Genomic DNA, 20,916 nt, shown 5'->3' with positions numbered 1-20,916 from the left:
GGCCGATTAAAGGGGTGACTTACGTGTAACAAAAGGAAAATGTAAGGCCTGACGAAGGGTTTTAAATGCCAAGCCAAAGTAGCAGCAAAACTGCACACACAGGCTCTTCAGTGGCAGGACTGAGACATGATTATAGGGCTACTTGTGTGGGTGGCACTATCAGTGCTGCAGGCCCACTAGTAGCATTTAATTTACAGGCCCTGGGCATATGTAGTGCACTCTACTAAGGAGTTAGAGACACAGTAAATTGCCTAATTTTGGATATACCCTATAAAACCATGTTTTAGGGAGCGAGCACATGCACTTTGGAATTGGTTAGCAGTGGTAAAGTCAGTGGCAAGAACAACAAGGTCGGAAAAAGAGGAGGACGAAGGCAAAAAGTTTGACCCTTCAGAGGGGGCCATTTTACAACAAATATTTCTTTTAAGGAAAGGATGAGTTAGATACTATAGTCTCTATCGACCTATTAATCTTTTTGAAAGAGCTTGTATTTTCAACATGCATTGGAAAGGTAGTTATAAGTTATTACCAATACATAATTGATGCTCAGGTTAGGCATTTGGTGAAAAGAGGCACCATAAGAGTAATGGATTAGCTTGCAGTCAAATTCTAGTTTATAGTTAGGCCTGTTGTGACCTAAATGCTAGAAAAATTGCAACACCAGCATCTGCGAAGTCGGCTCTGCTCATTTTAATTGTGCAACCTCAAAAATAGAACTAAGTGTTCTAATGTCAAAATAAGGTTTCGGCATACACAAATGTTTGCTTTGTTGGACTTGCTTGAAGTGAATAGAAACTCATGGTAACAATCACTATAGATAAGGCAGACCTTTGTAAAACTTAAATAAAAACTTCTGGTTGGCCACTATGGCACTGTATATGAAGCCAACTGGCAATATCATTTTATGCTGAAACTACTACTGCAGCGGCAGCAGAAACACCTTTAATGAAAAATAACCAACCACCAGGTAGATATCTCCAATTACAGTGCATGGGCTGCAGGTGAATAGCCGACATGATACTTCTGCTACCTCAGCCGCTTATAGGCCTGCCTTCTATAATACTGTTAGATCTGGGGGTCTCTAGTTGGCTGAGGTAGGTACCAATGTCCAAATAGCACCCCCTTGCTTCTAGTCAGGGTAAGGGGGATACACTCTTTAGATAACTACCAGCTGGAAAACAGCATCTTTGATTCCTCTCTTAAAAAACCTAACCTTGATCCTAAAGATGTCCATAATTTTAGACCAATTACCCGCCTCCCCTTCCCGCTAAAATGCTTGAAAAATGGATTAATAATCATTTGAGTAGGTACCTCCAAGATGCTGAAATACTTGAATGTACCCAATATGGCTTTCGTGAGGGCCACAGCACTGAAACAGCCCTCCTGAAGTCCACTAATGAGATCAGGAACATTTTGGATCAGGGGGGCAGAGCAGCGATGATTATGCTGGACCTCTCCGCAACGTTTGACACGGACCATCATGATATTTTGATGGACCGATTGTCAGCCTGCGGAGTAGAGAAGGCGGCCTGGAGGGTTTTAAAATCCTTTCTCTCCGATCATCAGCAAACAGTGGCGTTGGGCGACTGTATGGAGGCAGTTGGTTGCTGGATGACCAGTAATTCCCTTAAATTGATTTCGGGCAAGACTGAAGTCATCCTATTTTGGAATGATCTCAACCTGTGGATCCCGGAATGCTGGCCTGATTCCTTGGGGCCCCTCCCAGCACCTTCCAAACAAGTGAAAAACTTGGGAGTATACCTAGATGATAAACTGGGCATGAAAAGGCAAGTTAACGCCATTGTATCATCTACTATGTTCACTCTCAGGACCACTAAGAAAATCCTTCATTTTCTGCCTACGGAGAGTCGGCAGACGGTGGTTACGGCATTGATTATGTCACGCCTGGACTATTGCAACAGCCTCTATTTAAGCATGCAAGACAGTCTGTTGCATAGACTCCAGATGTTGCAGAATACCTTTGCTAGGCTGTTATCTGGCATACCAAAATTTGCCCCGATTTCTAATGAAATCCGTACACTTCATTGGCTGCCAGTAAGGCAACAAGTGCAATTCAAATCTCTTTGTCTAGTTTTTAAATCACTTCACAATCAAGGACCACGTGACCTGCAGGAACAATTTCAATGGTACACCCCTACTAGACTGCTACGTTCATTGGCTCAAAAACTGGTCAAAGTTCCACTTGTAAAAAGAGCACGCTGGGGTGGGAAAAAGTTTGTGGTAGGTGCTGCAAAGGCGTGGAACCAGGTCCCTTTTTCATCTGAGGAACAGCACAGATTTGCTGTTATTCAGGAAAATGCTTAAGACCTGGATGTTCAAGTCTCCTCTTCAGTCTTTTTCTTCATCAGGGCAGCAGTTAGCACCAGGACACCCAAGAATAACAGTCGGACTTAATAAAAAAAAAATAACCCCTGCTCACCCCCTTGGTAGCTTGGCACGAGCAGACAGGCTTATCAAAGGCAATGTGTAAAGTATTTATACCAACACTCACAGTAATACAGTGAAAACACCACAAATGGACTCCACACCAGTTTAGAAAAATAAAGTATCTTTATCTAAACTACACAAGACCAAAACGACAAAAATCCAACATACACAGTTCAAGAATATGATTTTAAAAGAGTTCTAGGGTTTGCCTCAAAATAATCCACAGTTGCGTCACGTTTAGCCCAAAGTACCTGTAGATGCGACAAAAGTTCCAAATGTAAGCTGCAGCATTGAAAAACAAGCGATGTGTCACTCCTGAGATCCTGGGGAGGCGATGCGACAGCCCCGCTGGACGCAGTGGGCGTGTTGCGACGAATCTGGTCTGTATGAGGAGGGATGCGATACCTTGTATGGATTCCGGTGTGCAGGTTCGGTAGGAAGCGTCTCGCACAGACACGATGCGACGATCTTTGGGACGGCGACGATGTCAGGTGCGGCAGCGATGCGCAGCGCAGCATTGATCTTCTCCTCTCGTGGCCCCTCGATGCGATGGTCCTGTGATGATGTTCGCAGCGACGTGATGCAGTCGGCAAGCAAGCGGTGCGGTGATCTCACCCAGCGACGACAGGCCTCCTGCACCAGGGCGATGCGTTCCGCAAGCGAACGATGCGTCAGTTCTTGCAGCGGCAACAGGCGCTGCGACGATCTCTATCTTCGCAGCGGCGGGAATTTCCTCGCACTGTCGGGGATGCGCTCCGCAAGCGAGCGATGCATGAACATTTGCAGATTGTCTTCTTTTCTCCTTGTCCAGCTCCCCAAACAACAGGCACAACTTCAAGAGGCCCCAAAATTGGATCAAGCACTCTAGGAAGAGCAGAACCCATACAGCAGAGTTCAGGGGAAGCTGGGGGTGAAGTCCTTTTGTTCCTGGGACTTCTTAACAGGGAGCCAGCTTTCCTCAGGCCCTTGGAGATCTCTTCAAACAAGGGGACAAAGCACAGCAAAGTCCTTCCCCTCTCCTTGGCAGCAACGCCACTGCAGGTCAGCCCACAAACATACAGCAGGACAGTCCTTCCTCTTCATTCTTCCAGCTTTCTACTTGACAGAGGTTCCTTCTTGATTCCGGGATGAACTCATTTCTTGGGATCAGGGTCCCAATATGTATACCCCATAATACTTTGTCCTCTGAGGGCAGAGGGGCCTTTGCTCAGTCCAAACCAGTTCTGGAGCCCTTTGTTGACATTAATCCTTCTTTCCTTTCACAGTGCAGGGCAGAGACATCAGACGCCCCACTGGAGGTGGAGCCAGCATTGTGGAGGGAAACCACAACCCTGGAGCACTTTGTTGACATGATTCCTTCCCTCCTTTCACAGTGCAGGGCAGAGACATCAGACACACCACAGGGGGTGGAGCCAGCACTGTGGGGGGGGGGGGGGACAGGCACAGTCGTATTCAGGCCCCAGGTGCAACTCCTCCCTCCCAACTAGATGCAGATCTCTCTATTCACCACTGGGCGGACTCATTCTGTCTCCTGGAATCCCCCAGCCCTGTCACTCAAACTACAGACAAGGAATACACAACCTAGCAGAGGTAGGCTTGGCTAGTTAGGCAAGAAAATACCTACTTTCTAAAAGTGGTATTTTCAAACACAGAATGTTAAAACCGACTTCACTAAAAGATGTATTTTATCATTCTGAGTTCAGGCACTAAACTTGAATTTCTACCATGTTCCCATAGTCAGTTAGGATTATAAAATGTAATAATCTAACTGCTCATTCTGGCCTATGGAGAACAGGTAGCCTTGCAATAGTGAAAAGCGAAAATGGCTGTAATTCACTATTAGGACATGCCACATACACCAGGGCATGTCCTATCTTATATTTACAACGTACCCTACCCTTGGGCCTACCATAGAGGTATCTGATATGAAGAAAATGGAAGGTTTAGGGACTGGCAAGTGGGTGCACTTACCAAGCCAACATGGCAGTACAAGATTGCACACAGGCTCTGCAATGGCAGGCCTTAGACCCATTTTACAAGGCTGCTTCTGTGGGTGGCACAACCAGTGCTGCAAGCCCAACAGCAGCATTTGAAGTTACAAGCCCTGGGCACACTCAGTTCACTGTACTAGGGTCTGACAAGTAACCCAAACACGCCAATCCTGGAATCAGTAATCCATACATCAATTTATAATAGCAGCACTGATCAGCAGTGGTAAAGTGCCCAGAGTCCTATTGCCAACAACCACAGGTCAGGAAAAACAAGAGAGGAAGAAGCAAAAGGTTTGAGGATAAACCTGCAAAAAGGGCCATTTCCAACAAATACCCGAATGCTTTGCCCCATGTTTTTATCTGCCATTAATTGGGAAAAGGCGGCCAAATCTGCAAAGTCCCATTTTGTGTACTTTTTTTTTCACTGGGAATATATTTTTCCCGGTAAAGAAACCCATCCGTCTAACACAATCTTCAAGGGTGGAGGTGATCTGTTCTTCTCCCCACCTTAGAGATGGAGTTAGTCCAACCCTTTACTGGAGGTAAACTCTGCTCATTTCTAGGATGAGTGTTTATGAATGCCAACAAACTCATGTTTGTTAGCAGTCACATGTTTTCAAGGATTACAATGCCTTCATCTGCCCATTATATGTGTGAAGTTTACTATTGTACGTTTCCCCATATTTGTAACAGAGAACCTGTTTATAGGAAAATCAAATAGCTCTATCTGGAATCCTACTGTGAATTCCTGACTTATTATTATTCCTGATTATTTAACATATTAAAAATGTTTTTTGTCTCATGCCCAAAGACTTTATGGGGCGGATTTTCATGTCCCTATCGTCACAGGAATGTCAATTTTAAAGACATTCCTGTGGCGATGCGTGCTTCGCCTAATTTACAAGGCAGTGTTAATGCACTTAAGGCTGCCTTGTAAATAAGGCACCCTTTCACGCTATACTTAGTGTGAAAGAGGTGGGAAATGGGTGTTGAGTTGGGCGTTTTGCTGCAACACCCATTGGTTTTGATGCTGCCCCCTCTTTACAAGGGTGGCGTAAATAAGAGGCAGCGCCAAAATTAAGACCAAAAAAAACCTGGTCTTAACATAGCAGGGGAATTTTTTTTTCTCCTCCTGTTGCTGTTTCTATGTGTGCTGCACTATGGTGGGAGGGTGCCTGCACTGGCACTAGGCAGCTGAAATTAGTGACAGCGCAGGGGGAAACGCAGGGCTGCACCATATTGTAAATACAGTACAACCCTGCATTTCAGAAGTGGCAGAGCGTGGCGTTAAGCCAAGAAGGCTAACACAACGCTCTGTCACTTCTTTGTAAATATGCCCCTATATTCTGCCACAAAGATACCCTTTTTTTGTTGGCCATTAAACCCATGTTAGCTAAATATTTACAAAAAGAAGAAACGTGTCCTATTTCAATAGAAATTGAAGGTGAGATGCTGCCTACAGCACAACTGGTTTTGAAAACAATCTTTTGGCTTTTGGTTCATCTTCATTTGCATCAACTGAGGAAATCCATCAATTAAGGATTATCTAAATTAGGTGAGTGCTCACAAACAAGAGAAACATCTGGTTGAAAGCAATAAGTGGTGATCTTGACTCCAAAAACACCCCGTTCGGTTCCTAAAGCCTCTTTCTGTTAGGTGTTTCCATATGTAAGTAGCTGAAAAGTAATAATATCTGTGATTTCAAATTGAAACCATGTGTTTGGTAGCACAATTGCAACCATCAAAGCACCATCTGCCTAAACAGTGATGGGGTCAATTAACATATTTTTCTTGACAGCACAACCCCACAGAAACAATTGAATAACTGATTGACTAAAGTGTTTGCAGTTTTATATAGCAGGAACCTAGCTAAAGGGCTATAGAGTGCTTTACAAGAGAACCTACCATGACACCTTTTAGGTAAAATCATCGAATGTTGAGCTGAGGCCAAAATTTGAACTTAAAGGCATATTTACAAGCCACAATCGCCACCATAACATCACTTTTTTGCCGTTGTGGTGGCGATACGGACAATGCCTAATTTAAAAGGCAGACTTAAGTCACTTAACGTGGCTGAAGGCTGCCTTGTAAATAAGGCCCCCTTTCATGCTATACTTAGCATGGAAGGGATTGGCAATGGGTGTTGTTGTGGGCATTCCGCCACAACATCCATTGATTTTGATGCTGCCCCATATTTACAAGTGTGGCGTAAACATGGGCAGCGCCAAAATTAAGACCAGGAAAAACCTGCTCTTACGCTGGCGACACAAGGGGAAATGCTTTATTTCGCCTTGCTTTTGCTGCTTCTTTTGTACAACGTTGTGCAGCACACATAGAAACAGCAAAATGCCATTGATTGTTTATGTACAGAAAGGTGTCTATTCCTGCACATAAACAATCCCCCCAAAAAAGTAACGAGTTGCAACTTCTATGTGTGTTGCATTCTGCAGCACACATAGAAGTTACAAAAAGCTAATACTAATCGTTTATGTTCAGGAAGGTGCCAGGAAGGGGCTCCTTCAATCAATCAATCAGACATTTGTAGAGCACACTGATCACCCGTGAGAGTCTCAAGGCGCTGAGGGGGGGAGGGGGGGAGGGGTGCATCTATTGCTCAAACAGCCAGGTCTTGAGAAGTCTCCTGAAGGTCAGCAGGCCCTGGGGCTGTCGCAGATGGGTGGGGAGGGTGTTCCATGTCTTGGTGGCGAGGTAGGAGAAAGATCTGCCGCCAGTGGTTGTCCTGTGGAAGTGTGGGACAGTGGCGAGGGGGAGGTCAGCGGAGCGAAGCTGGCAGTTCGGGGTGTAGAAGGTGAATCATTTGTTGAGGTATGCTGGGCCGGCGTGGAGTGCTTTGTGAGCGTGGGTGAGGAGCTTGAAGGTGATCCTCTTGTTGACTGGGAACCAGTGCAGGTTTCTCAGGTGGGCTTTGATGTGAGTGTGGCGGGGGATGTCGAGGATGAGGCATGCGGAGGCATTCTGTATGCATTGTAGTCTTTTCTGGAGTTTGGTCATGTTTTCTGCGTAGAGGGCGTTTCCGTAGCCCAGTCTGCTGGTGACGAGGGCATGGGTGACCGTCCTTCTGCTTTCGGTGCACATATGTGCAGGGCCATCCTTCTTGCACATAAACAATCTTACCCTACAACACAGGCACCCTTGCACAGTGGTGCAAGATTGCCTGCGTTGGTGCTAGGCAGCTAGATTTAGCTCAGGGTGAAACACTGGGCTGCACCATATTGCAAATACAGTACAGAAGTGGTGGAGCACGCATTCAGCTAAGAAGGCTAACGCTGCTTGTGTTATTACTCCATTAATAATCTTCTGTTCTTTTTGCAATTGTCGCCCTAAGCGGAAAGGGTATGCGCAGACATGGGCCCTGTGCTTTCTACAATGCCAGATTCAAGCAAGCCGGGCTGATGAGGGGTGTTACCCCAAAACCAGTCTAGGGTGCTTGTTTCCGGTCCAGGTAGGACCTGGCCTGGCAGTTCGGGATGCGCTGTTTCCATGGGGAACAAGGTAAAGACTGATTTGCATGTGGCTGGGTACAAACTGGAACGGCATGGCGTGCAAAACAACGATGGATTGAACCCAGATCTGTGACTGAGGGTGAATGTTTGAATAATTCAGCGTTCCGTCCATCTACTGTTCTTTTTGCATTAGTAATTGTGCCTACTGTACATCAGAGGGCGGAACAAGCATGTCCACTACTACGAGCTAAAAGCTAGTGCTAACTTTGAGCCCCAAATTGCAGACACACATACATATTATTCTGCACTATTCTCAATTAAGGGTACATTTATGGGAATACTAAAGATATTTGTATCAATAACACAAATACAGATAGCTGAAGATTTTGGCAGGGTATACGGATATATAATTAATAAAGAAAAATGGACATAATGAGTTGGAATATCACAGATGCGGTACCGGGGGCCAAGTCTAAAACTAGATATCTGGGTATATATCTCACACATAAACTAGAGGATATAGCTAAAACTAGTTGGAACACTGTGGTAAAGGAGGTAGATAAATTACTAACTAGGTGGGGGTGGTTTGCCCCTGAATATCTATGGAAGAGTGAACCTGGTCAAAATGACTATCCTTCCTAAAATAACTTTTTTGTTTAATTGCATACCTTTAATATTTAACCCTAAAGACATTGCTAACCTCCAAGGGAAGATTGGGTCATTCATCTGGGCCACAAAATCCCCAAGGATAGCCTGGAGGAAATTAAGAAGGAGGTTGAAACTGGGGGGCCTGGCTCTACCCGATTTGCTTTGTTTTTGTTATGCCTTCCAGTTTAAGAATTTCAGAATGCTGGCTAATAAGTTGGACTCTTCCTCACACGGCCAACTTTTTCTGGCAATGCTATCGGACCAGCCCCAAGGTCTCGAATTTTTTCTATATAAATTTGGGGATCAAAAATTCTTCAAAAAGGTACGCTTGAAGATTTTACTGACGGCACTCAAAATTTGGCTGCATATGCGGAAGATTCTGGGGATCCCCTACTATAACACACATGCCCCGATCTGGGATTCCCTGGGCACTCCGGATTGTCTGTTAGATAGACTGGCTCAACCATTGAGGGAAGCAGGCCTGAGAAAGTGGGGGGACCTCTGTGTTAACACTCAACTTTTGGATTGGGAATCTTTATCTAACCTAATGGGTCAGTCCCTCACAAGTTTCAAATATTACCAATTGTCATCATGGTGGGGAAGTCAGTGTTGGGGGGAGGTTGAGGAGACCCGAGTTCTAGACTCTATGAGCAGAGGGGGAGGCTGGAAACGGGAGGTTGCCTTCTGGTATAATGCTTTGGTGTCTGCAAAAGATTGTTTGGATTCTGAAGTAACAAATCTTTGGGGCAATTCCATAACAGAGAATAGTGAGGAGATACAGAAAGTCCGGGCTGATTCATTTACTATCTCACAAAAGGTAATAAAACCACCTAATCTCAGAAGGAACCACTTATTTACCGCTTATAGGGTTTATTGGACCCCTGCCAAACTGAGTAGGATATCTGCTGAAAATTATCTCTGCCCGAGGTGTAATTCTACGGCAGCAGATGATCTGCACATGTTTATGGAGTGCAGGGAAATCACCAGTTATTGGGGACATGTTTGTGATTTTTTGGAGGAGGTTTTACTAATACCAATTACCTGTTCCCCCAGACGGATTTTCTTTGGCCTCCTGCAGAAATATTTAATGAACAGCCCAGTCACACAGTTCATATTTTATGTTTTAGTCATTGCCAGAAGGGAAATCTGTAGAGAATGGAAGTCGTAGGCCCCCCAAGATTTGCTGATTGTTTGAAAAATATTATGATGACTGCTCAGTCAGATAGGTTGTGGGGTGGAAAGACTGCCAATAAGATCTGGTCCGCGCTGAAAGAATGGTCGGAAAGTAACCAAAAGTCCAATGATTATGCCAGAGGTTTTGTGGTCCAGTCCTCCTTGGTAACACAGTAATATGGTAATAGGGAGTTGGACAAGGAGACAGCCAACCTCTGGGCGATTTCGGCAAGCCACGCACATAATCCAGGGGCGGAATCTAAGTGAACATGTACAAAAGGCTCTGAAAGATCCCATCTAGAGCATAAATTTTCTGGTGGCATATATGAGGACAAAAAAGAGGGAAAAAAAAAATAAGCTCTGATCCAGGTGGTGATAGCGCTGGTGCTCTCTCGCCTTGATTTTTCCAAATCTCTGCCACCGGCCTTCCTTGGGGCCTGCTTAGGCACCTTCAAATAATTCAAAATCAGGCGGCGAGACTGATTTACAGACAACCGAGATGGCAGTCTGCCAGGATGCTACTGCGCAACCTACATTGGTTACCTATGGCGGAGCCTACCGCTTTCAAGACAGGATGTATAGTCTTTAAGGCTTTGTGCTGCACAAGCCACAAATTCATTAGCAGCCTAATCACCAGACATGTTTCCAAACGTAATCTCCGCTCTGCCCATCTTCATCTTTTTTCCACTCCATCAATTAAATTAAAACGACAAGGCGGGCGTAGATTTGCCTACTTAGCCCCCAGGCTCTGGAATTCACTTCCACTTTCAGTCAGGAACTGTGATAGTCTCCTGGGCTTCAGGAAGCCACTGAAAACCTGACTTTTTGTGCAATCTTGATAAATTGGATCCCTGCAGCTGCTAGTGTACGAAAAGCGCCAAGAAACCTATGGTGTAAGTGTGCTTGATAAATTCATTTTAACATAACATTTAACTTAACATTCCGGGTCAGGAAAGACATGGCTTGGCAGTTCGGCTGGACTGTTCCCATGAGGCACAGGGTCAAGGCTGATTTGCACATGGCCATTTCTGAACTGGGGTGATGTGAAGTGCAAAGAAACTATGGATTTAGGCCCGGATCTCTGTACTGGGGTGAATGTATGACATTGTTCTGCATTCTGTCCATCAATTGTTGTTTTGCATTTGTCACCCCGAGTGGGATGGGTATGCTCAGACGTGAGTCCCATACTCTCCACACCACTGGAGTCAAGCTATCCTGGCTGAAGACGGCTGAGAGCCTGAAAACGGTCCTAGGATGCTTGATTCCGGTCCAGGAAAGACATGGCTTGGCAGTTCGGGCTGGACTGTTCCCATGGGGCACAGGGTCAAGGCTGATTTGCATATGGCTATGTCTGAACTGGGGTGATGTGGAGTGCAAAAAAACGATGGATTTAGGCCCAGATCTCTGTACTGTGGTGAATGTATGACATTGTTCTGCATCCTGTCCATCATCTGTTGTTTTGCAAAGACTTTATGGGGCATATTTTTAAGTCCCTATCGTCACAGGAACATCACTTTTAAAGACATTCCTGTGGCGATGCGTGCTTCGCCTAATTTACAAGGCAGTGTTAAGACACTTAACACTGCCTTGTAAATAAGGCACCCTTTCACGCTATACTTAGTGTGAAAGAGGTGGGCAATGGGTGTTGCGTTGGGCATTTCGCTGCAACACCCATTGGTTTTGATGCTGCCCCCTCTTTACAAGGGTGGCGTAAATAAGAGGCAGCGCCAAAATTAAGACAAAAAAAACCTGGTCTTAACATAGCAGGGGAAATGCTTTTTCTCTCCTCCTTTTTGCTGTTTCTATGTGTGCTTCACTATGGTGGGAGGGTCCCTGCACTGGCACTAGGCAGCTGAAGTTAGTGACAGCGCAAGGGGAAACGCAGGGCTGCACCGTATTGTAAATACAGTACAACCCTGCATTTCAGAAGTGGCAGAGCGTGGCGTTAAGCCAAGAAGGCTAACACAACCCTCTGTCACTTCTTTGTAAATATGCCCCTATATTCTGCCACAATGATACCCTTTTTTGGTTGGCCATTAAACCCATGTTAGACAAATATTTACAAAAAGAAGAAACGTGTCCTATTTCAATCAAAATTGGAGGTGAGATGCTGCCTACAGCACAACTGGTTTTGAAAACAATCTCTTGGCTTTTGGTTCATATTCATTTGCATCAACTTAGGAAATCCATTAATTAAGGATTATCTAAATTAGGTGAATGCTCACAAACAAGAGATACATCTGGTTGAAAGCAATAAGTGGTGATCTTGACTCCAAAAACACCCCGTTCGGTTCCTAAAGCCTCTTTCTGTTAGGTGTTTCCATATGTAAGTAGCTGAAAAGTGATAATATCTGTGGGTTCAAATTGAAACCATTTGTTTGTTAGCACAATTGCAACCATCAAAGCACCATCTGCCTAAACAGTGATGGGGTCAATTAACATATTTTTCTTGACAGCACAACCCCACAGAAACAATTGAATAACTGATTGGCTAAAGTGTTTGCAGTTTTATATAGCAGGAGCCTAGCTAAAGGGCTATAGAGTGCTATACATGAGAACCTAACATGACACATTTTAGGTAAAATCATCGAATGTTGAGCTGAGGCAAAAATTTGAACATAAGGGCATATTTACAAGCCACTATCGCCACCATAATGTCACTTTTTTGCCGTTGTGGTGGCGATACGGGCAATGCATTATTTACAAGGCAGTCTTAAGTCACTTAACCTGGCTGAAGGCTGCCTTGTAAATAAGGCCCCTTTCATGCTATACTTAGCATGGAAGGGGTGGGCAATGGGTGTTGTTGTGGGCATTCCGCCACAACATCCATTGATTTTGATGCTGCCCCATATTTACAAGGGTGGCCTAAAGATGGGCGGCGCCAAAATTAAGACCAGGGAAAACCTGTTCTTACGCTGGCAAAACAAGGGGAAATGCTTTATTTCTCCTTGCTTTTGCTGCTTCTTTTGTACAACGTTGTGCAGCACACATAGAAACAGCAAAATGCCATTGATTGTTTATGTACAGAAAGGTGTCTATTCCTGCACATAAACAATACCCCCAAAAAATAACGAGTTGCAACTTCTATGTGTGTTGCATTCTGCAGCACACATAGAAGTTATAGAAGCTTTTACTAATTGTTTATGTTCAGGAAGGTGCCAGGAAGGGGCTCCTTCAATCAATCAATCAGACATTTGTAGAGCACACTAATGCCCCCATGAGGGTATCAAGGTGCTGAGGGGGGAGGGTGCAGCTATTGCTCAAACAGCCAGGTCTTGAGAAGTCTCCTGAAGGTCAGCAGGCCCTGGGGCTGTCGCAGATGGGTGGGGAGGGTGTTCCATATCTTGGCGGCGAGGTAGGAGAAAGATCTGCCACCAGTGGTTGTCCTGTGGAAGTGGCGAGGGGGAGGTCAGCGGAGTAAAGCTGGCAGTTCGAGGTGTAGAAGGTGAATCATTTGTTGAGGTAGGCTGGGCCGGCGTTGTGGAGTGCTTTGTGAGCGTGGGTGAGGGGCTTGAAGGTGATCCTCTTGTTGACTGGGAACCAGTGCAGGTTTCTCAGGTGGGCTTTGATGTGAGTGTGTTTTAACAGGACAAGGGAAACCCAAAAGTAATAACACTAGGGTCCTTGGGCAGTAATCTATTGTACAGGACAGAGGACCCTAGTAATTTAGGATCATGCGAATGATAGACATAAGCTAAATAGTATGTATGACCTCAGTCCAGCCGGACAGGATTTTATTCGTCAATTTTTTGTATTAGTTCATATATTCAACATTTATACAAAAGTGGGCACAGCCTGTGACCCACAGGGGACAAGACAAAACAAGTGACAGAAAATTATGTAAAAGCGCACAAAGCGGTCTGTACTATTGTTCAGTTTTACAGACTAGGATTCATTTAAAGCAACCCATTGTTCTAGACATTTCGTGAATTCAAACAAATATATGGTGCAGTAAGGTCGACGACGTTTCGATGCAGCATGAAAATACATGCATCATCATCAGGACAAAAACCAATGTGTCATGTTTGTCTTGAGAGTATTTCAACAGTTACAAAGCCTCTATGGCAGTTTACATAATATTAAATAAACGTTTGAAAGGAGGGAAAAATGAGGGAAAAACATAAACAAAAGAGTTTTCATTAGAAATTACTAGGCATGAATGCATTTATATTTTTAGTTTCCACAAACAACAAGCGAGGACTTATTAGTGCTGTTGTGGAAATTTCGAGTGACCTGGTGATGATTAAGCACTGTTTGAAGTTGTACTCCGTGATTTCTAGCACATGCTTGTTACCAGAAGAAAAGAGAGAGTGATGGCTTGCAGTGTTCAGTGAAAGGACAGTCACAGTCAGTATTTTTTAAAAAAAGGAATTCGGCGCAGTGAAAAGGACATGTACTCCAGCCCGTGAGTTTGTTGGTCTATAAAAAGTACGACGCAGTGTTTACTGTTCGGCACACTGGACTGTGTTCTAAGGCTAGTGGGGGGAGGTGGAAGTGCCCGCTTGCAATAACATATGGTGTAAAAAAAAGTGAGACGGCGCATTGAGCTTACAATACCCGATTTCTGCTAATTCCGATTTTCGGTGGTATATTTAAAATATCTGCGTGGATATGCATCTGTGAGGGCGGAAATCTAACCGTTAGGTGTGCTACTCGTATATAAGAGTGTATGAAGTGCTTGTGGAATTCAGAACTAGATACTCACAATAACTTCGCCGGCATGAAGAAAGATACAGGGAGCTAAGGGGGTGAGACAAGGGATAATGAGCCGGGGAATATACGGGATTAATTAGTATACCTATGGCTCTCCCGGGACTTACTTAAATTAGTGGCTCCAGGCTCGCTGTTGCGGCGGTCCGATGCTACCTCTTCGGGAATTCTGAGGAGGCAATTGGGCATGATTAAGCTTAGGGCATATGGGAGACGGCGCGGGGGGAGGGGGTCTGGCGCCATGCGGTACTCACTTGGTGTGGTCTTGCTTGATGGCAGGACGGTTAGGGTTCTGGCGGTGATCGCTGCCGGGGGTGGGAGGAACAGAGTATTTGAATACTCACAATAGAAAAGGGACTTGGCAGGGAGGTTCCGAAAAGGGGGCGGCCATCTTAGAGTGGTAAAAGTGAATCGCCCAAAGTGAAGTGAAGTGCACAGTGAAAGTTGGGTGACATATCATAATATACATACAATTAGTTATTTGTTTGGAAAATCATTTATAATGTGTAACAGTTGGGTTGAACTGGTGGAGAGGAACTATTGTAAAGCATGTTTCATAACAAAGAGGTCCAATCCTCAACCCTGTTGACCCCTTTCGTATACTGTCTGTTCTCAGGATCCAGTGCAACTCTTCCTTGTTCAAAATTTGCGAAATGTGGGGGCGTGGCTAGCGGCCAAGCATGGCGGCAGCGTGAAGCGGGAGCTCCTCGCGGCATAACGGCCTTTCGTAAAATCCGATAATCTAATCCGTCACACTGCCTGCCCGAAGTGGAGGTACCTGCTCAGGAACCGAAGCAGCACCACCTGATCCAACTCCGACGAAAATCGAGTGCCGGGAACTGCACCTTCCAACACTTGCGCAGTGAGGCCTACGGCGACCCGGCGACATCGGCCTGGCGTATTCATCGAACCCCGGCGGAAGTGTGACCTGCCCGGATTGAACTCAGTGGCGACTGCCGGCCCCCACCCGGAAAGGGACGTAGTGAGAGACGCTTCAGTACAAGCACTAATGATGAGAGTCTCTGGGGGGCCGTTGAGACTCGTGGACGAGGGTGGCTGCCCGGGGCGGCAAACACCCGCAGAGAAGCCACGGCGGTGACTGAACAGTGAAAGTTTCCACACGGTGGGCGGCTCCTTGGGACCCCATCAAGCGCCATTTTGGAGGTGAGGCCTGGTCAGCTCGAGTGGAACGGGAAAGGAATAGGCACGCCAGGAGTGCAGACGCCTACTAGATGTGGCAATAACGAACAGAACCATCGTTGAGGCTGCCATCGACATGGTCCGGAGCCCCTGGATCCCTGCACTGCGGAGCACCGCGTGAAGTACAGTGTCTGAGGTGTCATTGACGGTGTCGACAACACCCGGGAGCGGACTACTAGAAGAGTCCCGGCAGACCACACACCGGTCAGAGGCCGATCGAGCTCCTGAAGCTGCAATCGTAGGGCGACCGTGTGCGGAGCTGAAAGTGACTCGAAGCGGCCATTGCTACCGCCCAGCCAACGCCTAAGCTCACGGGACAACGGGACACGAAGCTGCTCTGCCTCGAGTCATGGCGGGCAAAGGGACCAGAAGCGATTCGACGCAGGCAAAATTGGATAAATTTGCCTATAGCCAACACGGCCACTCACAAGTCAGTGGGCGAAACTCCACAGGCGCTACTCCGGACATGGATGGTACCAAAAAAGTGACACTGGAAGACATTATGAAGACCCTCTAAGAGGTGCAAACAACAGTGGGCTCCATTTCCTCCGGAGTTACTCTGCTACGGGCGGACTTTCAAAAGATGACCGAAAGGGTGTCTCAGGTCGAGGTGGTTGCGAAATCACTTATTGAAGACACTTCTGAACTACAAATAGCGATGGAACGCATGGAAAAAGTCACCAAGATGCTACAAGAAAAACTGGACGACCAGGAAGGGCGTTCCCGCAGAAACAACATACGCATTCTTGGCCTACCGGAAACAGAAGGGAAGGGAGCAATGGACCTCTATGTCGAGGACCTCATCAAAAATAAACTGCAGCCTAAAGGCCTGTCCCATTTTTTCTCAGTTGAGAGGGCGCACCGGGTGCCAGGTGGGACGCCCAAACCGGGAGCGACGCCGTGGCCTGTACTGGCTAGACTGTTTAATTTCAGAGACAGGGATGCAATCTTGCAGGCGGCAAGAGTTTCACCGCCAGTCAAGCTCCAGAACTCCACTTTGGCCTTCTTTCCAGACTACACAGCAGAGGTGGCCAGGCGCCGGAAGTCCTTTACGGGGGTAAAGAAGACGCTGCGAGACAGAGGCCTGCCATATTCAATGCTGTTCCCTGCCAAATTGCGAATTGTAGCCGATGGAAAAGCATGGTTTTTTGACAAGCCGGAAGTGGCGCGAGACTGGCTTGATGGTTGGAGACAGGCGGGGCAACAACAGCGTCCACACAGAGATCGGCCACACCATCGTAACGACAAGCACACGGACGAGCAGAACAATCGTCCTTCACACCACGTTGATGCTGCGGGAGTGGAATCTGACTTGGAGCGGGACCCACTTGACTCTGGGCAGCCGGCCCCGATTTAAAGGTGGACTTCATAAGAGACAAATTGTACGAACTACAGGGACCTGGAGCTGGTTAAGCTGAGTAGGGTGGGCAATAGCCGGTGCCTGTAGGGGACTCACCAACCCCACGAGCAAGTAAGATAGTAGGGAATGGGGAAAAGCACTCTGCCAAGTTGGGGAAGCGGGCGGGAAACGGTCCTTGGAGCAGGGGAGCAGGGAGGGGGGATGGAGGGGGAGTTCGAATGTTAATGTTATTGTTCTTGGTCATCACTTCTACTCTATGGTACGCTATCACGCCAAAAGCCACACGATTATGGTACACTACCACACGGCGCCGCATCTGTGTTGATGTCGGCCACCGATCGCTTGCGACAATGATTACGCGACCCGATGGCCCAACAGTTAAACGTAGTACCCGTTGAGGGCGCCCCTGCGACGGCTGACGTGCCCCCCCTGCGTATGCTTACCTGGAATGTTAGGGGCTTAGGGGATAAAATTAAAAGAGGTCTGGTCTTGCAAGCCATTAAACGCCAGGGACCTGACTTAGTGATGCTCCAAGAGACATACCTCGCAGGGTCAACATGTAAAGCACTTAACAGACGTGGGTATGTTATGGCAGTGCATGCAGAATTCACAACAGGATCCAGGGGAACTGGGATACTCATGAAAAAATCATCCTCTTTTCTGGTGGAATGCCGCAGGATGGACGATCAGGGTCGTTTTGCGGCATTGCACGGACAATGGGAAGGAAGACCTCTGAATGTGGTCTCCGTGTACATCCCACCGGCACTCCACTCAACGGCATTACCAGCACTTGGTAAATTTCTCCTAGACCTCCCGGAGGGTGACACAATCATTGGAGGGGACTTTAATGCAATAATAGACCCCGCGCTAGACACCTTCCCCGTGAGAGACCGCCCGAGGGGTTCTGCCGCACTCCCTGGTTTTATAGAGGCGATGGGCCTTACGGATGTATGGCGACAGTTGAACCCAGCGGCTACCCACTACACATATTATTCTGCAGTACACAATAGCCTTTCACGAATAGACTATTTTTTATTTCTGGGGGTAGGTCTGGGATCGATAGATAAAATAGATATCCTGCCTAGAGGTGTGTCTGACCACTCCCCAGTATCTCTATTACTCACCACCAAAGAGAGGAAATGTGCTAGAATATACCCAATATACCCCAACTATTTGAAAATTCCTAAGATCAGGAAGAAACTCAAATTGGCAACCACGCAATATTTCAAAGAAAATGAAGGGACTGTCTCCTCGCCCTCAGTACTTTGGGAAGCTTATAAAACAGTCCTCAGAGGGGAAGCGATATCAGCGATAACGGGACACAAACGGGATTCCAGACGTGAACTCACTGAACTAGAGCTAGCACTTCACAACGCGAACGTCACACACATGTCAAATCCCACAACGGAGACAACACACTTATTACAGCTCCGTCAACAACAATACCGGGATCATCTCAAAACGACCGTCAAAGGTTATCAAGCAAACACGTTACATAGAATATACGATGTGGGAGATAAGGCTGGGAAAATGCTAGCATGGCTGGACAGGAGAGGGGGCAGTAACAGAGGTATACAGAGACTTTACACGCATGATGGTCAACTACAGACACACCCTGAGCAAATAGTACACACCCTGGCACGTCACTTTCAAGAGATATATACCCCAGAACGTGACGTCACTACACAGACGGCGACAATTTCACTAGAAAACATTACCATCCCCGCGCTCACACAAGAGGCACAGCAAGAATTAGAAACTGACCTGTCGGAAGATGAAATCCAATTGGCGATACAAAATTTGCAATCCGGTAAGGCATTAGGCCCCAACGGACTGCCTGTGGAGTGGTATAAAGCAGTGGCTCCTATGCTAAGCAAACCGTTGCTAAATATGTATACCGAAAGCATTGAGCACTACCGCTTGACCAGTGTACTGCCACCATAGTGGCTATACCTAAGCCGGATAAGCCACCGACTGCATGCACCTCCTACCGCCCCATATCATTGCTTAACGTGGAAGCTAAAATCCTAGCAAAGATCCTGGCCAGCCGCTTGACACAACACCTGCACACGCTGATACACCCTGACCAGTCGGGCTTCATGCCCCACAGGAGCACAGCAATGAATCTCAGGATGGTCCATGGGGTGATGGCACGTGCACACCTTATTGCTGAGCAGGCGGTGATCCTTTCCCTCAATGCCAAAATGGCTTTCGACCTAGTGGAATGGGAATATCTATTTGCAGTGCTTACTCGTATGGGCTTTGGACCAAAATATATTGCATGGGTGCGACTGCTGTACACGTCACCGGTAGCACAGGTTGTGGCGAATGGACACATTTCAGCGTCGTTCCCACTGAAGCGGGGGACTAGACAGGGATGCCCGTTGTCTCCTTTGCTCTTTGCCCTGGTGCTTGAACCACTGGCAATCCTGATTAGAACAACGCCACTGTTTCGAGGTATCAGGTGGGAGGAGGGGTGGGAAGATAAGATCTCCCTATATGCTGACGATATGCTCATCTACATGGTTGACCCTAATAACGGGATCCCTGCCCTGTTGCACCTCTGTAACACACACGGGAAATCGTCGGGTTACACCCTGAACTGGTCAAAATCGGTGGTGTATGTACTCAGTGGCCCGGAGCCATTGTTGCGGGAGGACTGCCCCTTGGCCTTAACGACAACCTCCTTTAAATACTTGGGTATTTTCATCACGAATAATGCCACTGACTTCTTTGACACAAACTTAAAGCCACCTATGGAACGCCTACGTGCAGACGTTAAACACTGGGCGACTTTGCCCCTGACCCTCCTAGGGCGGGCGGCTTTGTATAAAATGATGGCACTCCCTAGATTCTTATATGTGTTGGAAAATACCCCTTATTTGGTTGTACCGCGCTATTTTAAGCAAATTGCAGCGCTGGTCTCCAGCCTACTCTGGAATAATGGCCCGGCACGTATAGCGCATGATAAACTGGTGAAGAGTTGGTATGAGGGAGGGATTGCACTACCCAATGTCCAATTATACTACTGGGCGGCTCAACTTAAGATAATCAATCAATGGGTCCACACCCCACGAGAGGACCTAGCATACAAAGCGGATTGGTCTCAACTGGGGACAGACGGCATGCTCTCCATTTTATACAACAAGTCCCAGGTTAGAAAACTGATTGGCCCGACACAGCACACAGCGACACTGTGGCATAAAGCGCAAACACGGCTGAGCTGGGCAGGGCAGGGAAACTCACCAAACTGACGCCACTGTGGGATACAAAATCATTGGGGAACCTCAGATTATGCAAAGGATTCACGCAGTGGGACCGCATAGGAATCTCCATGATAGGGGACCTATGGGAGAAAGGCACAGTGATTGCATTTCCGCAACTCCAACAGCAATACGGTTTAGGCCCCAACGAGACGTTCAGGTACGTACAGATACGCCACGCACTACTCCAAGCAATTCCACCAGACACTGATCTACCAGAATCTTCACCACTAGAATATAGACTACTGACAGACTTTATGCCGCAGAGTGCAACTTCTCTCACATATAAAAAGTTAGTCAACAACCTGGCAGACCCCACATTACACCTTAAGGAGAAATGGGTGGGGGAATAGGAGAGGTAGATGGATCGGAATGGAATGAAGCGCTTGCCTCACCGAGGGAAGTAGGCATATCGGCGAAATTCAGATTAGTGCAACTCAAAATTCTGCACCGAGTTTACTACACTAGAACGTTACTTCACAGGATACAAAGGACACCACACCCATTCTGCCTCAGGGGATGCGGGGAGGAAGGGAATCTGTTCCACACCCTATGGGAATGCCCGCAGATACAAGAATACTGGAAACAAATTATGCGCACTGTCTCCCAAGCACTTAAGATATCTATCCTGCCTGAACCTCGAAAGTGTCTGTTGAACA

Source organism: Lissotriton vulgaris, chromosome 8 (assembly GCF_964263255.1).
Source record: "Lissotriton vulgaris chromosome 8, aLisVul1.2, whole genome shotgun sequence".
NCBI classification, from domain to species: Eukaryota; Metazoa; Chordata; class Amphibia; order Caudata; family Salamandridae; genus Lissotriton; species Lissotriton vulgaris.
This window is presented reverse-complemented; position numbering follows the sequence as displayed.